Source organism: Haliaeetus albicilla, chromosome Z (genome assembly GCF_947461875.1).
Source record: "Haliaeetus albicilla chromosome Z, bHalAlb1.1, whole genome shotgun sequence".
In the NCBI taxonomy this organism is placed as follows: domain Eukaryota; kingdom Metazoa; phylum Chordata; class Aves; order Accipitriformes; family Accipitridae; genus Haliaeetus; species Haliaeetus albicilla.
The window spans coordinates 54,706,112-54,724,284 of NC_091516.1; the positions used below are offsets into that span (position 1 = coordinate 54,706,112).

The 18,173-nt window shown below is 39.3% G+C and overlaps 2 long non-coding RNA genes across 2 annotated transcripts; both read left to right on the plus strand.

Moving 5' to 3' along the window:
- The first annotated feature begins 8,540 nt into the window (after positions 1-8,540).
- Positions 8,541-11,015, plus strand: LOC138683793 (uncharacterized). Its single transcript, XR_011323233.1, has 3 exons — positions 8,541-8,624; positions 8,968-9,078; positions 10,956-11,015. It is a non-coding gene; the product is annotated as an uncharacterized lncRNA (long non-coding RNA).
- An 822-nt stretch (positions 11,016-11,837) lies between these two features.
- LOC138683740 (uncharacterized) lies at positions 11,838-17,434 on the plus strand. The gene is made up of 3 exons (XR_011323171.1): positions 11,838-11,979; positions 12,282-12,543; positions 13,405-17,434. It is a non-coding gene; the product is annotated as an uncharacterized lncRNA (long non-coding RNA).
- Positions 17,435-18,173: the final 739 nt, after the last annotated feature.

The window sequence follows — 18,173 nt, forward strand, 5'->3', positions numbered from 1 at the left end:
TGTTGTTTCCTTTTTTAAATGCTGATTGCACTTGCTGTCAGAGGCTAGCCTGACTCTTTGGTAACACCAGCAGAGAGCAGTAGGTAAGTCAGGCTTAAAGTTGTCTTCTGCATAATGTCCCACTTCAATTAAGTCATGTAAGCATATCATTGACTTTAAATACAGGGATAATTGGAACTATTTATAGGTTTAAAGAGTGAAAAACACAATTCTGAACTGCTGGCCAACTTCTGAGATGTTTTGCTTTTCCTCCATGATTGGCTCCACTGAGGCTGTTACTCCTGCACTAAAGTCTTTCTGAGCATGAACTGCAGATAGCAGTGATGGAGGAAAAGAAAGAGAAGCAGGTTTTTTTAAGAGGCAGTAGGAAAAGAAGAGCCTCACATACACAAAGAAGATATTTTTCATACATATAAGTTTATAGTCATCTGTATAGGATAGTCTCAGTGACATATTGTGGAAAACATTGCAGGTGGTGACTAACTAAAGAGCATTGGGACAGAAACGGAGCAGTTATCTTGAGTTGCACAATCATACTTGCAAAATTGAATACTCAGACTTGTTCGGATTAAAGGGCACATTGGCTAAAGCTGCCAATTTATCTGCTGCTTTTATTGTAACTTGTTTGGGATTTAACTTCCACCAGAGATGGCACGAGAATTGTTAGTAACTCATCCAATATCTGGCAGTCTCCAGAGCAGCATCACTGCTGTCAGTCTTTTCAGAGGTGGCTGGGACTCCAAGTTCTCTCATGAAAATTAAACCCAAGGCTTTGTGTCCTAGGCCCTGTGTTTGTGGGAAAGTTTATTTTTTTACAGGATAAACAGCTTTGTGCTCATATGCAACAATTTGGGGTTGCTTTTTTTTTTTAGTCATCTGGCATCTTTTGCATACCAGTTAATCTGCTTTGGAAGGGCATAAATCTATTCTAGAATTTTTATGTTTTCAGGAAAATAATTTTCAGCAATTATCTAAAGTTAGATCAGCAGTTCCCCTTCGGACAGTCATCCCGTTGCTACGCCATTCTGCACAGATTTACAGCTGAATTAACCTGTGTCGTTTATCTGTAGGTCCTCTAAGGTCAGTTCAGCTGACTGTAACCTTCCACTTAGATATTAAAATTCAACTAGCCCCAGTAAAATTCCAGTTTATGTACACACAACAACGTTCCCTTTATAGCAGTCATGTTGCCTACCTCCAGGTGCACTTGGTAGGAAGGTCTGCAATTCTTTGGTCATTGGGAAAAGAAAGAAATTCTCTGAAATGCCAAGACCTAGCAGCACTGCAAACACAGGAGATGGATGGAACCCCAGTATCTTTGAAAAACAGTGCATGGGGAAGGCATCTAAGTAACTGCAGGTGCCAAGGAGGGAACTCTTTCTGAAATAGAAAGAGATTCTTCTAGGTAGATTCCTTTTCAGCACATCAATCTTCATTTAGAAAAAGGATCTGGAAATTTAAGACACAAATGTGAATCTTTAGGTGGAGAAGTAGCCTGCAGCTTCTGCTGAGGTGGATACTGCTAGAATGCAGGCTGGGATAAATCTCCTTAAGATTATGAGGTATAACGCATGTTCTTAATTTAAAGCAAATCAATGCAAGAATGCTCAAACAAGAGGAAACAAATGTAAATTTCTGAGGCAAAAATAATTTCTAAATACTGTCTGAGCTGAGGATATATGCATGTGGATAGATGGAGGGATGTGTACAGAAACATCTAGCACCCAAAGGGAAGCCTAAAGTGTAGGGTCTCGCTCAAGTTCTGTGGAGCTGTGTGGGATGGAGCTGTGTTTCCTGTGGCTCTCACCTTGGCACCAGGGATCTTTCCATCTGGTCCTTGCTAATGTAGTAAAACTGGAGGCTTGGAATGAAGAGCAGAAAACAGCTGGGTGGATCTTGTTATTTGTCCTGGCATAGTATCCTCATTGTAGTCATTAAAATTTATCCTCGAGTTTTGAATTTGCAGTCAGTGCTTACAGAAAAATACTTTTGGCCTAGATCTTCATCTGGGATGTGTAGTTATCTTGTCCACTGAAGTCAATGAAATAACAGTGACCCAAATCGTTTGAGCCTGAATCCTGCCTGTGGCTGGAAGCCCTGGCTCTTGACATTTCCCTCACATGCTTTGTTTGCGCTAGCAGAAGAAGAAGTGTTAGAGAGAAGTGGCCTAGATCTTCATCTGGGATGTGTAGTTATCTTGTCCACTGAAGTCAATGAAATAACAGTGACCCAAATCGTTTGAGCCTGAATCCTGCCTGTGGCTGGAAGCCCTGGCTCTTGACATTTCCCTCACATGCTTTGTTTGCGCTAGCAGAAGAAGAAGTGTTAGAGAGAAGTGACATTCCTGTTTTGAACCAGAGACCATTTCTTTTGTTTTGCTTTGATGGGCTTTTTTTCATTCATTATTTATGAATTACTCACCACCTACCAAAGGTGATACTCCAGTTGAAAACCAAATATCAGAAGATCATCTGGGCTATGCATGTATTGACAAGTAGGGTAACACAGTAGGAGTGGATCTGTAGAGTAAAACAATTGGTGCTGAGGACTTCATATTCCACAATATATTAATTTCAGTAGGTTTTACTTCAGACTGGTTGTGCTCTGGCCTGTGAATGGAAAACTCATTAATAGTTGGAGCACTCCAGGGACACATCTTCTGGGTTAGTGTTATCTGCAGGTAATCCAAATAATATGCTTCAAGACCTCTCTGCAGTGTGGTATGTGGGAAAAATCAGGAGGTTTGCTTCAAAGTTGCGCTCTTGGTCTCACCTAAAATGCAATGTAGAAGCATGTTTTTTCACTGTGTCCTGAAGACAGGTCATCAGTTGTACATCCTGAGATAAGTGTACAGTCTGGATATGGTCTTGTGAGTTCTTGCCTTATTGAATTCTTCCTAATGGATTAGAGGTAAACTTGCTTGCAAAAGGATTATTTCTGAGCTGAAGTAAAACATATCTGGTGTATAGCATATAACTATGGCACTGTTTGCACTCTTCTGAGACTTGCCAGAGAACAGCTGTTTCTTATTTTTTAAGTGTAGTGAAAAGCCGACAGATCCAGCAGGAAAACTCAGATGGGGGGTGGTAATGGCTTAGAATTTGCACTCCCTTCTTCAGGCAAGATGTTAGACATAAAGAACTGGAAACTGGACCACGGCAAGTTCCCTGAGGCAATACAGACACAAATGACACAGTGTTTTCAACAACCAAAGATCTGACTGATACATTTTTACCTGGAGAGGAAATTACCAAGATACAAGCCTCACTACTGAAGTTTTAAACCTCCTGAGTCATATACTTTCATTTTTGGTGTGCCCAAATGACTAGCGACACTTTATTTTTCAGAAAGTAATAACTCCACAGATCAGGGGACAGACAGTAAGAGATTGATTTGGCATCATTAAAGCAATTCATCAATATGCTTATTTGATGATAATGCTTCCTGAAGTAAGTCTGAAACCACCGTTAACAACAATACCGCAGCTGGTGAGAGCACTTTCCAGAGGGTAGCTGGAGGTGGCTGTGACAGCTGCTCTGAATTGTCATGCTGCACATTCCATGGTTTAAACAGTAATTTATTTTGCAATCTCTGCATCATCAGTTCTGGGTGTTTGTCCGTAATGTGTAATGTTTAAAGAGGTCAATATTTAAAGAGATCTGTGACAGCAAATAAAACCTCTAGGTTGCTTGAAAGTTAATATGTCACACACTGTGATGGTGATATAGAACAAGAACTGTCACTGACAAAGCGTCAGTGCCTCTATTAAGACAAAAAATTATGGTGCCAAGAGAACCACCAGTGAGAAAGACTGTTTAAAATTTCTGATGCAGTTGTTTCTGAGTATCTTAGTAAAGTTCACCAGAGCTTAAAGGAAAAACTCTTACTTGTTAATCTTATTCAAGACATGCAGGGGAACAAAACAGTGTGAATAGTACAAAACAGGGTATATAGGATTTGCCAACATGGAGAAATGAATGTCCCTGCTGCTCTGCCTCCTTCTCCAAGCCAGCGTGGGAAAAAACTGGCATGTGCATTGGCAGACTGTGGGATACACTGCTGCTCTCAGTAATGCTTGTAAGAGTTGCCACAATATCTTCCTGCAGGATCATTGCTTTGAAGTAGCATGGTCATGCTTGGCACTGAGGTTCCCAAAGTGATGCTGGAATAATCAAAGTAACAAATTTGTGGGTTGTGCTGGCCATAGGGGAAGATGATGGCAATAACAGCTGGTACTACAGGCACCAAAATCAGTGTACATGACTGTATGGTAATACAAGCAAAGAAGAAAAGGGCCAGTGGAATCCTTTCACATGCTGGTTACCCAAGGATAGCAGGCTTTGTCTCTGCTGACTGTGTTGCTTCTAGATCATCCCCCTGCCTGACAGGGCTTTCTGCAGCAAAGGTCTGTAGCAGTGATGCTGGGAAGCACAACCTGCCCTCCCTCTCCTTCCACACACAGTTCTGAGTGAGTGGAGGACTGCTGCCTTAAACAGCAGACAGGCAAAAGACCTCTAAGCAAAATCCATAATTATCAGAATCTCAGAAATACTTTTGCTCCTGTTAACTTAAACTTTTAGAAACAGGGTTATTTGATTAGTGAGAGGACTTCTGATTTTATACCATACATTAGAGATATATATATACATAATATTTTCATCTGACTTGGGTAAGCTCACACCTGCAAGCACAAGGAAAATTATTCCACTGAATTGGAAAAGCACCCTTTGAATCTGAAATTACTTTGGTTGAAGCATCAGGTTAAGCATCATGATGTAGTGTATTTGTTGTGCAAACACAAATTAAATAATTAAATAAACATCCTTACATTTTTACTTTTCCTAATTTTTTTAGGAGCTGTGACCATTTGTTTCCAGATGCTCCAAGCAGTTCTGATATTTTTGGGAGAGGGGAAGGTGTTAAAAAAATCCTGTCTCTTAACAAGGAAGTTTTGTGTTTCAAGCTGGAAAGATAGCTCAATTCCCAAAAATCGCATCTGATAATATCATTCCTTGACAAAAAAATATTTTTTGTGTAAAGGGAGCACAAAATACAGTTCATTACTTCTAAATAGCACTTTTAAAGAAATGGGGGATGTGGTTTGTTTCCCTAAACTGATTCTTGCAAGTTAGATCCTCCATAGTCCCAAAAGGCATGAACATATTCTTGTAAGTGTAGAAAAGAGAAACAGAAACAAGACCTATAAAATCTCTAAATAGTCAGGTCTCTGTGCTCTCCCTCTCTGCTTTCTCTCTCTGTCTCCAGACCTAAAAGTTCTATGAAGTTGAGGAAAACTGCCAAGAGTTTCACACCCAGTGCTGAACTGGCATAAAGTCAAAGGTTGCTAGTTGCATTTGGATGCCAAAACATTAGCAAGGCTCTCACTACCGGCTCTTACACATCCTTTCCAAAGCTAGATAGTTTGCAATTTTTGCCTCTTCTACAAGCTTTCATTCCTTGCTTTTCCAAGTTTTCCTTGAGCGCTAATCTTGCTGCTGGTAAGAAAACATCTTGCATACTAAGAGTTTCCTCTTCAGTGGTAGCTATTGATGGAGGTGCCTCTTCTGCAATGGGAAGCACATGCATCAAGTGTTGCCTGCCCTGGATATGTCTGCAGTATCAGTTCAGTGCATTTCAAGCCTGCTTTTTGGTCTGGATTTGCCAGTCAGACACACTGCAATCCCCAAAGCCCCACTGAGAAGCTGCCTCAGCCCGAGCTCTGTAGACGCGCTCTGAGGAGCACAGCCTGCCCTTTCTTAGAGCCTCAAAATATGTCCAAACTTCCACTCAGGAATGGAGCATGTTAAGTTTGAGTGCAATACTGCCCTGTCAGTGACATCCCAAGCCTGACCCTTGTTAACACTGTATGAATGCACTCAGTGACTAACCACCGCAATTTGAAAAGTCACAGGCTGCACCAGCTGGGATCTGCCCTAGATCCCTGGTCTTTACCCCACAGCTAATATCTACCCTCAGAGCGCACCACATTGTAACAGCAGTAGGCTTGACCCATAACTTGCAGGCAGATTTTTGGGACATAGTCTTTTATTTACCACATATTCAGATAAACACCAATAAGCACCTAATAAACCACACGCTTCACTTTAAGGTCAGAAATGTTCCCACTGAGCTCAATGGGAGTATTCACATGTTAAATGCACTTGGATCAGTCACCTGAGGCTATTAGCTCCCAGATCTACTTAAAGTCCCTTGCTGTTATAAACATGTATGTGTATTGAAACATCTGACAAAATGGCAGATAGACATGCTTACAATATTTGATACCATAGCGCTTTAAACCAAGGCTCTGTTCTCTGGAAAAAGCAAGGACTCCAATCACAGAAAACTCTATGTAACGTTATTTCTTTATGGATGTTCAAGTGGCTGGCAGAAGGAACAAATACAACTGAGTGGATGCCGCCTTGCACCAGGGCAGAGTTAACTCCTGCATGGAGGGAAAACAACTGCAGCCTATAGGGAAGTATTTAATCTCTGTTCTCCTGTGCAATTCTCAGCAACACAGTAAAAGGAACATACACTACAATTAATGATTTACATATTTATAACCCAATCCTCTTGACCTTTGTTAGCCAAAACACCTGAGTAAACTAATCTGTATGCTTAAATTTCTTGTAACAGCTGGGAATGTGGCAAATGCTTTAAAAAAAAAAAAAGCGGGCAGGAAGGATAATTGGTTTGGTTTTTTAAAGTAACACAAAGCAGGAGTACAGAAATGGTCAGATGGAGTTTAACAATAAGACAAGTGGTAACTGCTAAAAATAAAATGTAAAAAGCTACTTTGCTTGTGCAGTTGCACACTTCAATTTTGCAATGATAACAAGTTGCTTGTTTATCTCATCCAAGCAACTGTTTCCCCATTTCACGTCACAGCAAATAGCTGACTAGGTGAAAAAGGTTGATGAGTAATTTTGAGGATTATAGCTAAATCATTGCACTGGTGTCAAGTTAATGGTCATAAAAATTTCTTATTACCTTTGTAGCAGTTCTTCGGACAGAACACAGTATTTTGACTATTTCCAATTCTTAGGATGGCAGGCATATCCTAAAGGAATATTTAAAAAAAAAAAAGTATGTACCCTTTTTGATAACTACCTCTTTTGCCTTCATCCACCCACTGAAATGAATGAAATCTGAAAGCAAATTTTATGCCCTTGAACAAGGGCAGGATTCCTTTTCTGAGTATGTCTCACTGAAGCTCCTACAGCTTGCAGCTAGTGTTTTGTCTCAAGTTGGGGCAGCCAGGAATGCTTGATATTTTGTAGTAACTATGTGGCATAACGATAATTTAGAAGCCTATTTGTGTCAGACAAGCAAGGGAAGGCCATGTGAAGAAGCAAAGCTGTTAGGAGGAATAACGCATCTCTCACTCTCAGGAACTCAAGGCTCTGTTAATGCCAGTGAAAATATTCCTGCCTACCCTTAGCATTCTGCTTTAGAGGCCAAAAGTAAATCAGGATCCCTAAGCACTATGGATTCCTTTAGCTCTACCTAATACCTGTTGTTGCCAGATCAAAGCTTTTAGATCAAAGCTTTTAACTGAGTAAATCAATCTATGCTTCTGCATTTGAGTCAAATATGTTTGATTGTGCACACCCTCCTGATAAAAAACTGTGCTTAATCAGCATAAATGTATGCTTTGTGTGCAAGAGCACAGTGTTTCATTGGAAACCGATTGGAGAGTTTCAGCTGGGGAAAATGACTGTTCAAATCACCATCAATTTGGAAGGTTATTTTTCTGTGGACTCCTTAGGTACATAAGGAGCAGTAGAAGGCAATGACTGTTAGATGATATTACATCCATATGGCTGCAGAGGGGGTCAGAAAATTAATTGTTAGAGAGGTTTTAAATGGGAATGGAAGGGACGTTTGTTATTCCAGCCTGAAAAGTGCAAGACAGAAACATTGCATTTGGGAGCTTGCTCAACAATTACTCAGAAGGAAAAAGGGTATCACCACGAGTTCCTAAGTACAGATACAATGCTGATAAGTCCACCCCTGACATTTTCATTACAATAATTTGTTATTAAAGACAAATAGCAATTAGCAAAACAAACAACCACCACCACCCCCAACATTTTAAATAACCTAAGAAAGATTATTTTTCTCTTCCTAAATCAATCTTTGCTCTTCTCCATTTTGAGCCACTATTTCCTTTGTTCTTCATGCTCAAGACTCACAAAGTAAAAAGGATCTTAATTTCAGAAGTGAAATAATGCAGACGTTAGGCTAATGTACAGATAAACTTTGCAGCTTCTCTCAAGCCCGGTTCTCTAGGACACAAGGACCTAGTGTTCTTCACTTACAGGATCAAAAAGTAGGAACAGAAGAAAGGAAAAACTCTCTTTAGCTTTACATATGTATTACTTGTGTATTTCCTTAAATAGAAGGTGAGCAATCTAATCTAAGGCACTACAAAACCCTTTTCTTTGACCTTAATTGGCTGGCAGAGGTGCAGCTATAGTACAGCTGATCCTTTGTTTGACAAGCAGATAAAATCAAAGTTTGAGTTAAGGCTCTTAACTAAGCTGAGTCTCAGTGCTGTGCTCCAATCTGTTCCTGCAATGCTCTAACTACTGCTTTGTTACTGCAGTGAATACCTAAAGGTACTATGTCTCAAGTTACCTACTGGGTATTTAGGCAGAAAATCTGGGCTAAGGGTGTCAATGGGATTTTTGCCACTGAGTTAATTTACAGCCTGGATTTCACCCACAGCTTGCTGAATCAGTGGGGGTTTTTTACTGATTTTTCCAAACTATATGGTACTAGATAACCTTCATATGCTATTTTCAGCACTGTTGCTTTTTTCTGAGCTAAACATCTCTGTTGATTGCCTAAATGCATCTGAAAAAAAAGGGGGGGGAAGAACAAGGTTTTTAAAGTTTTGAAAGAAAGCTTTGTATGTCATTGCAAGATATGAAGCAACAATTGCAAAAATTATATCAACAGGACAGAGCATCATTTCAGGAAGATGAGCAACTAACCCTCTGAGGCCTTACACTTGATATGCTGGAAGAGTACCTGAACGATATAGCTAAACCATAGAGGAATTTCAGGAAGGTAAATGTTAACCTTACTATTCAAATCTGCCTTCCTTTGAAATGCGCATCTTGACAGGGGAAACTGATTTGCAGAAGAGAGTCTTGGAACAACTGACCGTCTGTGTTTTTCCATTAAAGTAAATATTCATCCTGTTTTCTAGCTGTACTAACAATTTCTGTTGTCCAAAAAGACAGTGGTTCTTTCCCTGTTTTTGTGGGGGGAAGGTGGGAGGAATGCTTTCTTAACATTAGAAGCATAAATATTATTATGTTATAGCACAAATTAAGATACAGACCTTCTTTAGGCACACCAGTCTATAAAATCTCTGCTGCCAGCCACTTAGTTTTATTAGAAATGAGTGATGCAGGATCCTCCTTTGCCCAAAATCACCATTTCTGATTACATCTATTTCCCGATCTTTTAGTACTATATCCATTTTGCATTCCCTTTGCACAAGTGCAAGTGATTTAGCAATTGCAACCATGTATGTCCCATTATATAACTGCACATGCTTCCTATTTTAATTAATGTAGCAAATGACTAACTGCATAAATGTGCAATTTGAAAACCTACTGATATGAAAACATGATAGAGAACACCTTCATTTTTGAGATCCTGCTATGCTCCAGCTGAATATATCATGTTCAGTGCTATAGTTCTTGTCTGTAATAACACTCTACCTAGTTAGCTGGTTCACCTTTTTACTCTAAGAAATGTGCTGAGTTGTAACATTTATGTCCTGCTGTAGAAGTAACAGAGGACAGAATGTGATGCCCTCAGTTGGGTGACCTGTAGGTGCAGGTGCACAGATGATCAGGTGGTTGCATTAGAGGGATTATATATTGATCCATGGTAAACTTTGGATATCTCTGCACTCAAGTAGGTGATCCTTTTGGACTGGGAAAAACTGATCTCACAGTGGAAGAATTAGCTATTTCTAGAGGAAGATAAAAGAATATGTTTATTTTCCCTGCTTGTATTCCTTTATTTTCTGGGATAGGTGAGTTCAGGACTAAAGAGTTCTCTCTACATAACACTGATAAAATAGGAAAGTCCTGCTGAAGACAGCCATGCTGGATTCCTCTTCCCCTTAAGTTACAGCTAGTATTCTGAATAGACAAACACAAGGAAGAAATGCACGTATGTCCTTTGACACAGACAGAAAGTTAAGAATGATCAACAGCTAGTGATAATCTGCAGAGATGTAGCAATATGTTTAAAAAGGAAAAGGACACATATATGGGGAAAAAAATCCAGTAATTTTGTAAGGGTTCCTTCTCCAGCTTGTAAACTCCCTGTTATGAAAAGTATTACTCATAGTCTCAGTTTTATTTTTATCACTTGACCAGGCCCAAAGTTGCTTCAAGAATGCAAATACAGGGCATGCCTACCATTCCAGGAAGGAAACAATACTTTTACTTTCTCATGTTCTCCCACTTTTTGCAACCTCTAGTGTATTAGAAATGTACATATGCAAAGGGTATCTGTGAATGAAAGAAATTACCTTTCTCTTTGTCACCAGAACCACATGTATCGGTGTCCAGACTTTCAGACTGCAGTAATGATGATTACTTTAAGTTTTGCAGATGCACCCCTACAATTTTAAGTCCTCACTAATTAGTAATAACGTCAATCCAGAGACATAAATTCTTAGACAAATTATCAGAATGTATACTCTGAGCATCTAAATTCCAGAAAAAAAAAGCATGAAATCATTTTAATCTCCATACAGCCTCATTCTACAGAGTTCATTAATATCAACATCAATATTTTGCAATGTAATAACATGTACAATTTTTAAAGCCCTCTGGAATTAAAATGCAGGCTCATGGGACTTTCAAAAATGAAATCAGTTTTCTGAATTAAGCCCTTAAAATACTTTCTTTTCTCTGCAGTGTTTCTTCATGTCAGCTTTCTTTTTCATCTAATGTAGAAAAAGCCCTTGTCAAAATTCTAACCTTGGTAAGTAATTAAGCAAATTAAAAATACAACTTTAAGCCAGAATCTTATTTTTTATTTCTGTATACAACTTTAATTATTACATACTTTTACACCATAGTCAGCTTTCAGTCTATCTTATTTTTGTACTGAAAACATATAACAGTATCCTAACTTGTAAAAAGAAGTTGAAAAAATTAACGACTGCAGTTCCTGACACCAAGAAGATCTACAGTCACTCAAGAATGCAGAATAAATACCTGTCCCAGCAGACCAACTTTTGCTACAGCCTCTCACTCATCTTCAGTAGTATCTCAACCTTACTTCTTCTGCCTATAAGCAAACCTAACTGCTGAAGCAAACCCTTATGTTCTTGGTCTTTCTTCCCTCCCACAACCACTTTAACATTCTTCCCGCTCTGCTTTAAAACACCTGTATCACAGGAGACCAGCTTTGTCAGATTATTTGTTTGCCACTTTCTCTAACAAAACAATTAACTCTTTGCACTGAAAGAATCTTTGAGCTTATGGGACACAAAGTATGTCACAAAACTGCCAGCAGAAATCACTGGAAGGATCTTTTGAAGACAGCTGTGGATATACATTTACTTTTGCGGATTGGCACAAGCATTATCATCTTTCCAAGTCTGTGATTAAGTACCAAACACCATCAAAACTTTTGATATATAATTCAAAAAACAAGCATGGAGATGTCTCTGGTTTCATAGTCAATACTGGTATAAACCCTAGTTATCTATTACCCTAGTGATAGCTACCTGTTTTACATCATTGTGATAGGTCCCATGGACTTTATAGTATCCCTTATAAAGACAAACAATAAACAATTCAAATTTAGGTGGATTATCTGAGCAGATACTTTGAAAATATCTTTTCAAGGCCCAGATGAGATGATTACCAGAGAAATTACATGGTATTGAAACAGAAACTATGAGTCTGGAATAGAAGCCTTAAGAGGAAGAAAGTAAGTAGGTTTTATTTTCGATCAATGTTACTACTTCTCTGTGCCCAAAATATGGTAAAGAACTGCAACAACAATGATCAACCCATAAAAACATGGCATCATCCTTGTTCTGTCTTTCTTTCACAGAAAATTTTACCCCAGTTGCCTGTTGGATGTCCTCATTTACCCCAACGCATTAGTTTTTATGACAGGACTTGCATTACTGTTTTCATCTAGCAGAACAGCAGGACGTGGTAAAAAGTGCAGCAGACGCTGGTTGCAATATCACCTCTAATACCAGCTGTTTCTGTACTTCCTCGCAGGTGTTTGTCTTCCACATGGCTGACAGCTGAATTCTGTTCAAAAAGGATGACTAAAGCTGCAATAGGTGCAAAGCCAAGTTTCCTCTTGGATTCTCTTCTTCCCCCTGCTGTGCCTCATGTGGCTGGCAGAGCACTGCCATTGTGGAACAGAGGTTGCTGGAAATAAATCCTTCTTAAGCAGACAGGCTTTTGTTCAGTTCTGACTCCAGGCTCCTAGCCCAGTCTTGAGCAATCTGCACTGAGAAAACTCTGTGCATCCATGGTAAGGCTGTTTTTTTAGAGGTTTCTAGTCTGAGCCAATTTGTAGTAAAGAGAACCATTTTCTGAAAGACTGTGTTCTGGGCAGAGGATCTTCATTATCGGTCTTGTCCTAGCATATTCTCTGAGATTTCCATCAAGTTAGGCTTTGGATTTAGATGCAGATACAATCATTCTTAGGTTTCTATATCTGTATTTCTTTATGCGGACTAGTTGCGGAACAAACCAAGGAGGCATACTGTATTCTTGTACCTCTTGCCTGTTAATTAATTAATCCTTCGCTTTTTTCTATACAAATGGGTGAAAGAAACAGTGCATGCACATAAATTTTTCTTTCTGAAAAAGGAACATGTGATTCAACAGCTTATTTCCTGTCACGACCAAAATTTCATCACGTGAAATCCAAGGTTGCTCTGTGCTCTAAAACAGTTAGCACATTATTCATCTTTTTGTGGACATGCAAGAGGCCAAATAATTTTGTGGGCTTTCCTGCTCCTTTTCCACTGCTCTTGTTACCACTTCCAGAAGCCAGTGTCTGTAATGTCTTTGCACAAGTCTACAAACTGAGGCACTTTTTAGAACCAAGATTTTTTGGATGCACTCATAATAGCATCGTGTTTGTGAAGCATTTTGTATAACTGTTCAAAGAGCATCCTTCTCTCATTTTCTTAGTGATGATGGTAGACAACCCCTCCTGTCTATCAGTTAGAAGCTGTCAACCCCTGTCACCCAGGTTCTGAGCATTTCTAGCCAGTCTTCACCTGTCAGCTATTTTTGTTGAATGCTTTGGTGAATCATATAAAAATTGTATAAGTGTGACTTTTGCTGTGATATGCACTTTACAGACCCTTCACTTCTTTTGCAGCTAAAAAGAGAAGAATAAGGACTATAAAGAGTTCCCATGTTTCTTCTCTAACTGAAAGTCTGAAAATTCACATTCACGTGTCTGTATCCTGTTCTGCAGAATGGCAGGGCAATTTTGCAACAGCTATGAGCTTCTGGGTAGCAGCTTTGTTGTTCTTTTCATTCCCACCTAAGATGCTTGCTTTTCCCCATTCTTATTCCACCTCAAGCAACACATTCGATTTTTTGTTATCTACATGTGACACTGTTACATGGGGTTTTTTCCTGGATTTATTTAATGGATGATCTTTGCCTAGACTTCATCTGTTACAAATTGCCACATCCAGGCTTGGACTCCTATGTTTAAACACCTTGACAATACACTGCTTTTTCAGATTTTTCTATTTTCTGAAAGAATACCTGAATGTACCAACATGTCAAATATCTTAGAAGCAACAAAGCATACAGAACAAATGAGAAAAGCCATAAAACAAAATGTCAGCTGATTCACAGTGTACCTGATTATTTCATTTCCGAGGTATTAACCACGCTGTTGCTGTGTTGGCTATGTCTAAAAGGAAATGTGGAAACTTCCTTTGGCTTAGAATACTGATGATACTAAAGATACTAATGCTTATCTGGTATCTTTTAAATATTCAATATCTTGTGTCCTTTTATCCAAGATTAAGACAGATGGGTTTTGAATCAACAGACTACACTTGGGTAGCCAGATAGGGTACCAGATGGGTATCCTTATTCACTTACATGAAGTTCTGTATTGTTTCCCTTGGGAAATATTAAGAGTAGCATGTTTACTAGAGAGCCAGCCACACTAAAGGCTTTGTTTGTTCAATTGACTGCTGCTTATAGGCAATAATTGCAGCATGACAGAAGGTAACAGACCAACATATTCATTTTTCAGTGCATAACTACAGCCTGAGCATAAATAGCTGGGATTACTATGAGTGGGAAGAACCATTTAGGTATACAACAGAAAAGAAAAATATATAGAGAATTATTTTTGCATAAAGGTTTCCTTGGTCTCTTTAAACCTGTCCATTACTTATGAAGCCACAATATTTCTTAAAATGCTTTAATTGAAAGAGATTCTATAGAGATACTGATATCTTTTATTAGACTGACTACATATAGCCGTAAAGAGTGGACCATTTTAAGTGTTTTATAGCATATTGTAAGTACCTTAAATCTGAGTGGATAAATGTGCACATATGAAAGAACACATCTTTCTTTCATTAGGTAAGTGTAACAGCATTAGCCAAATTCAGCCATGACTGGGAGAAAAAACAAAAGAAAAGGTAAAAAAAGGTGAGTCCCTGGGAGGAGTGCTGTGGGGAGGATGCCTGCATTCTTCAGAATCTTCACTTAGAATCTGGCCAGGGCATCGTTCGGGGTTCCTATCTACTTCAGTGCAGCCAGACTTGCATTGTCTGTCTCCTTCTGAGGTTTTTCAGCCCTTCCCCAGCTGTCTCCCCTTCACACAGCCCAGTAAAGTCCAGGTTCAGCCAGAGAACAGACAGGAAGTGGCCTTTCGCACATCCTGAGCCCTCCAAGTCCTAAAGAAATTGATTTGTTGGGCTTAGGCCCTACTGCCTCACCCCAGTGCTACATGCTGTGTAACAGGGCTGGTGTGGGCACTTGTCCCCAGAGAGGACCGGGAGCTGTGAAAGTTAATCAGAGATTAATTCCTGCCTCTTGGTGAGAGCAGGCCATGTTTGCCACGGATGTCGGAACACACTGACATGTCCCACAGAGCAGCTTCTGCAGGTCCCTGCCTCAGGACACGGGTGCTTGTGAGTCTCACTGCTGGAGATCTCTATATGTTATATATAGTCAGTCCTGGTACCTAAAGCGACATGTGGCCTTCACTGCTGAACTGTAAGCCTGGCCAGCACATAAGCCTTGGTGTAACCCATTCCTTTGAGCTACGCCTACATTATGTACGGCCGAGATTATCGCTATTTTTTTTTTTTAAGCTTTCCATCAGCCATTTGTCCCCGAACTGAAAGAGCCAATTCGAAAGTAAGAAAAGCTTAGGGACGGAACAGGCTTTCAACAAAAACTGCGGAGAGCAAACTGGGGAAAGCGAAGGGAAGTTGTTGCGACCAAGAGCTCCCTCTTGCGTATGACAGCAAGAGCAGAAGGTCCCTGCCCGCGCAGGTCTCGCCCTTCTGCTCTGCAGAAGCAAGGGCAGCCTGCGGGGGGGCGTCCCGGGCCGAGCCCCCGGCAGCGGCTTCCCGAGCTGACGGCTTAGCTCTGCTCTGGGTACGTCCTGAGCTTTGTCGTGGCAGGGTGGAAGTACGTTTCTATAACGTAAAAACTTTTTCCAACATTTGCAATCATGTTTATTTCACTAGTTTGTCTTAAAAGAAAAAAAAAAAAGGGAAAGAAAAAAACACGACAGAACTGACATTTTGAAACAAATTCTTATCCATTTGAACTTCTTACTTACAAATATGTTTTTTAAAAGTGTTGAAATTCAAAGTGTTATGTTTTCGTGAATACAGGTTCACGTATTCTTCTTGGCAGTAAGACTGGAGGCTCTGCAAGAGTGCGTGTGGGTTATTTCAGAGGGTAACAGAGGTCACAGCTTTCCCAGTAATCTCCCTTCTTCTGATTCCATGCTGGCCAACTCCTTGTACTGCAGCAGGTCTCAACTTCTTCCTCTGTGAAGCTGTACATGTAGAAATACAGTAAATGCTTGATTTTGGATGCAGCTAAATTTCTTTTTCATCTAAAACATTTATTTAAATGTGTTGTTTTCTTGGGGTGTCCTGTCTGGATGTGTTTTGGCTTTTATGTAATCACCTATCATGAGCATAGACAGTAGTGCACTGACTTTTTAGACACAAGCAAGCTCATTTCTTGTTCACTGCAGTTTTCAAAACATGAGAACAGAGGTTAGAAAATGCAGCGAACCTTAAAAGAAAGGATAAATTCAAGCAGTTTTAAGGTCTGGTGATTTTCTTCCCCCACAGCATGACTTTGCACAAATCACACTGAAACTGTGGGATGAAACTGTGTTAGTGGTTAGTATACCTGACCACCTCTCAAGTGTTTTGCAGGTGACAAAGTTGTTCAGGGCTGCTTCTTTAAGTATGAAAAGGAAGATTAATTTGTATTATAACCTGAGTGGCTTATTTTAGTAATTTTAATGTATCAAAAATGGAGCACTGTACTGGCAAGTAAGCAGGAATTAGTAACTGGATATCAAGGTCTATTATTTATGTAAAATCTGTCAAAGCAAGCCCAAAGCAAAGATTTTGAAAGCTGAGGTACTTAAAGTGGTGAAGCTTTACCATGTTAGGTAGGTTTGAGCAGTGAGATAAAGCACACCGTGGAATGTACTTTCAGTGAGAATTAAATTAAAATGGTAAAGTGGATTTATTTAACTGTTACACACAACTAGATTTCTGGAAAGGTATGATGGCCACACAGACTAAGGAATTTTATGAAAACACCTTTCAAAACCTTCAATAGGGAGGACTGCATATTAGAGGACTGTAAAGGTGAAGAACAGCTTTTTCTGTTTTACTACTCAAATAACAAGAAATGTTATTTCAGTCGTAAGATCTCATTTTATCTGCCTGAAATTACATCCATATCTACAGCCTCTAATATTGACAAAAGGTCTCTAACTGCCTCAGGAGAAAAGATTTAAAACTTGTCTCAGCTACAAAGCAGAGAAGAAGAAATACAGACACCCGAGTTTCCTCTACTTTGTGAGTCTATTCAGTCTTTCCGCAGCTGCTTCCATGTGCGTTTCTGAAGAAATGAACTGCTTCTACCACTACAGTTCATTAGCATTCTTCAGGAGAGCATGTGTTAATGAATGCCTGCACAAGAAATGCTTGCTGTTTGACAATTTTAATCTTCCACAGATAGAAAGTCACAACATACCTTTAGAAAGTTGAAATCAAACCAATCTAACAGTGAAATGAATCCTTGTTTTTTCTAGTCTTTGACAACTATGTTCCAACTTTACCTGTAAGGTAAAAAAAGCACATTAATAAAATTATCTAGCTGTGTGTGTACGTTTGGGGGAGGTTATAATTCAGAATTCTGCTTGCTAGTATTCTGTCACAATAGAGGAAAAATGATAAAGATTCTTCTCAAGCAAGAACTACGCTGAAGACCATCTGAAACTTAGTCTCACCCTAATTAGATTGTCCAGTATGAAAGAAAAACTCTACATATGACTTCCTCTAAAATATATTTATTGAACTTATTTTGAGTTTAACATTCAAATATTATTTGTGCAGTAAGAGAATAAAGACAGCATATGAAATTTTATTATATCACAAACAGAATGGTTACACATGGAGATAGAACAATGGAAACTGGGAAGAATCTGGTAACAGTGACAGCAGCACCAGCAACCTGGAAAACCAGCAACCTGATTAATTTTTTTATTCCTTGTAAGAATTACCAATTATTAACTGGCTAACTCAAGGAAAATTACAATGAAATCAGCAAGTACAAAGGCATATGTAATGTTCTTCTAAATGAGGAAAGCTCAGATCCCTAGTGTTACAAATTAATATATAGTTCCATGTATCATTTAGGGAATTGGGTATCGCTGTGACTGGGGTGTTTAGGAACAAATAAGCCAGTTTCAAGCTTCACAGGATGTACTGATGTTCATAAGCAGTTCACGATGCTAACAGTTAATTCTTAATTACTATCAACCATTATTGCTACATACACAAAACAATTAGTCCTTAACAAATCTATCCCAGATGACCTGGGAGTACACAACACAGTGGAGCTGAT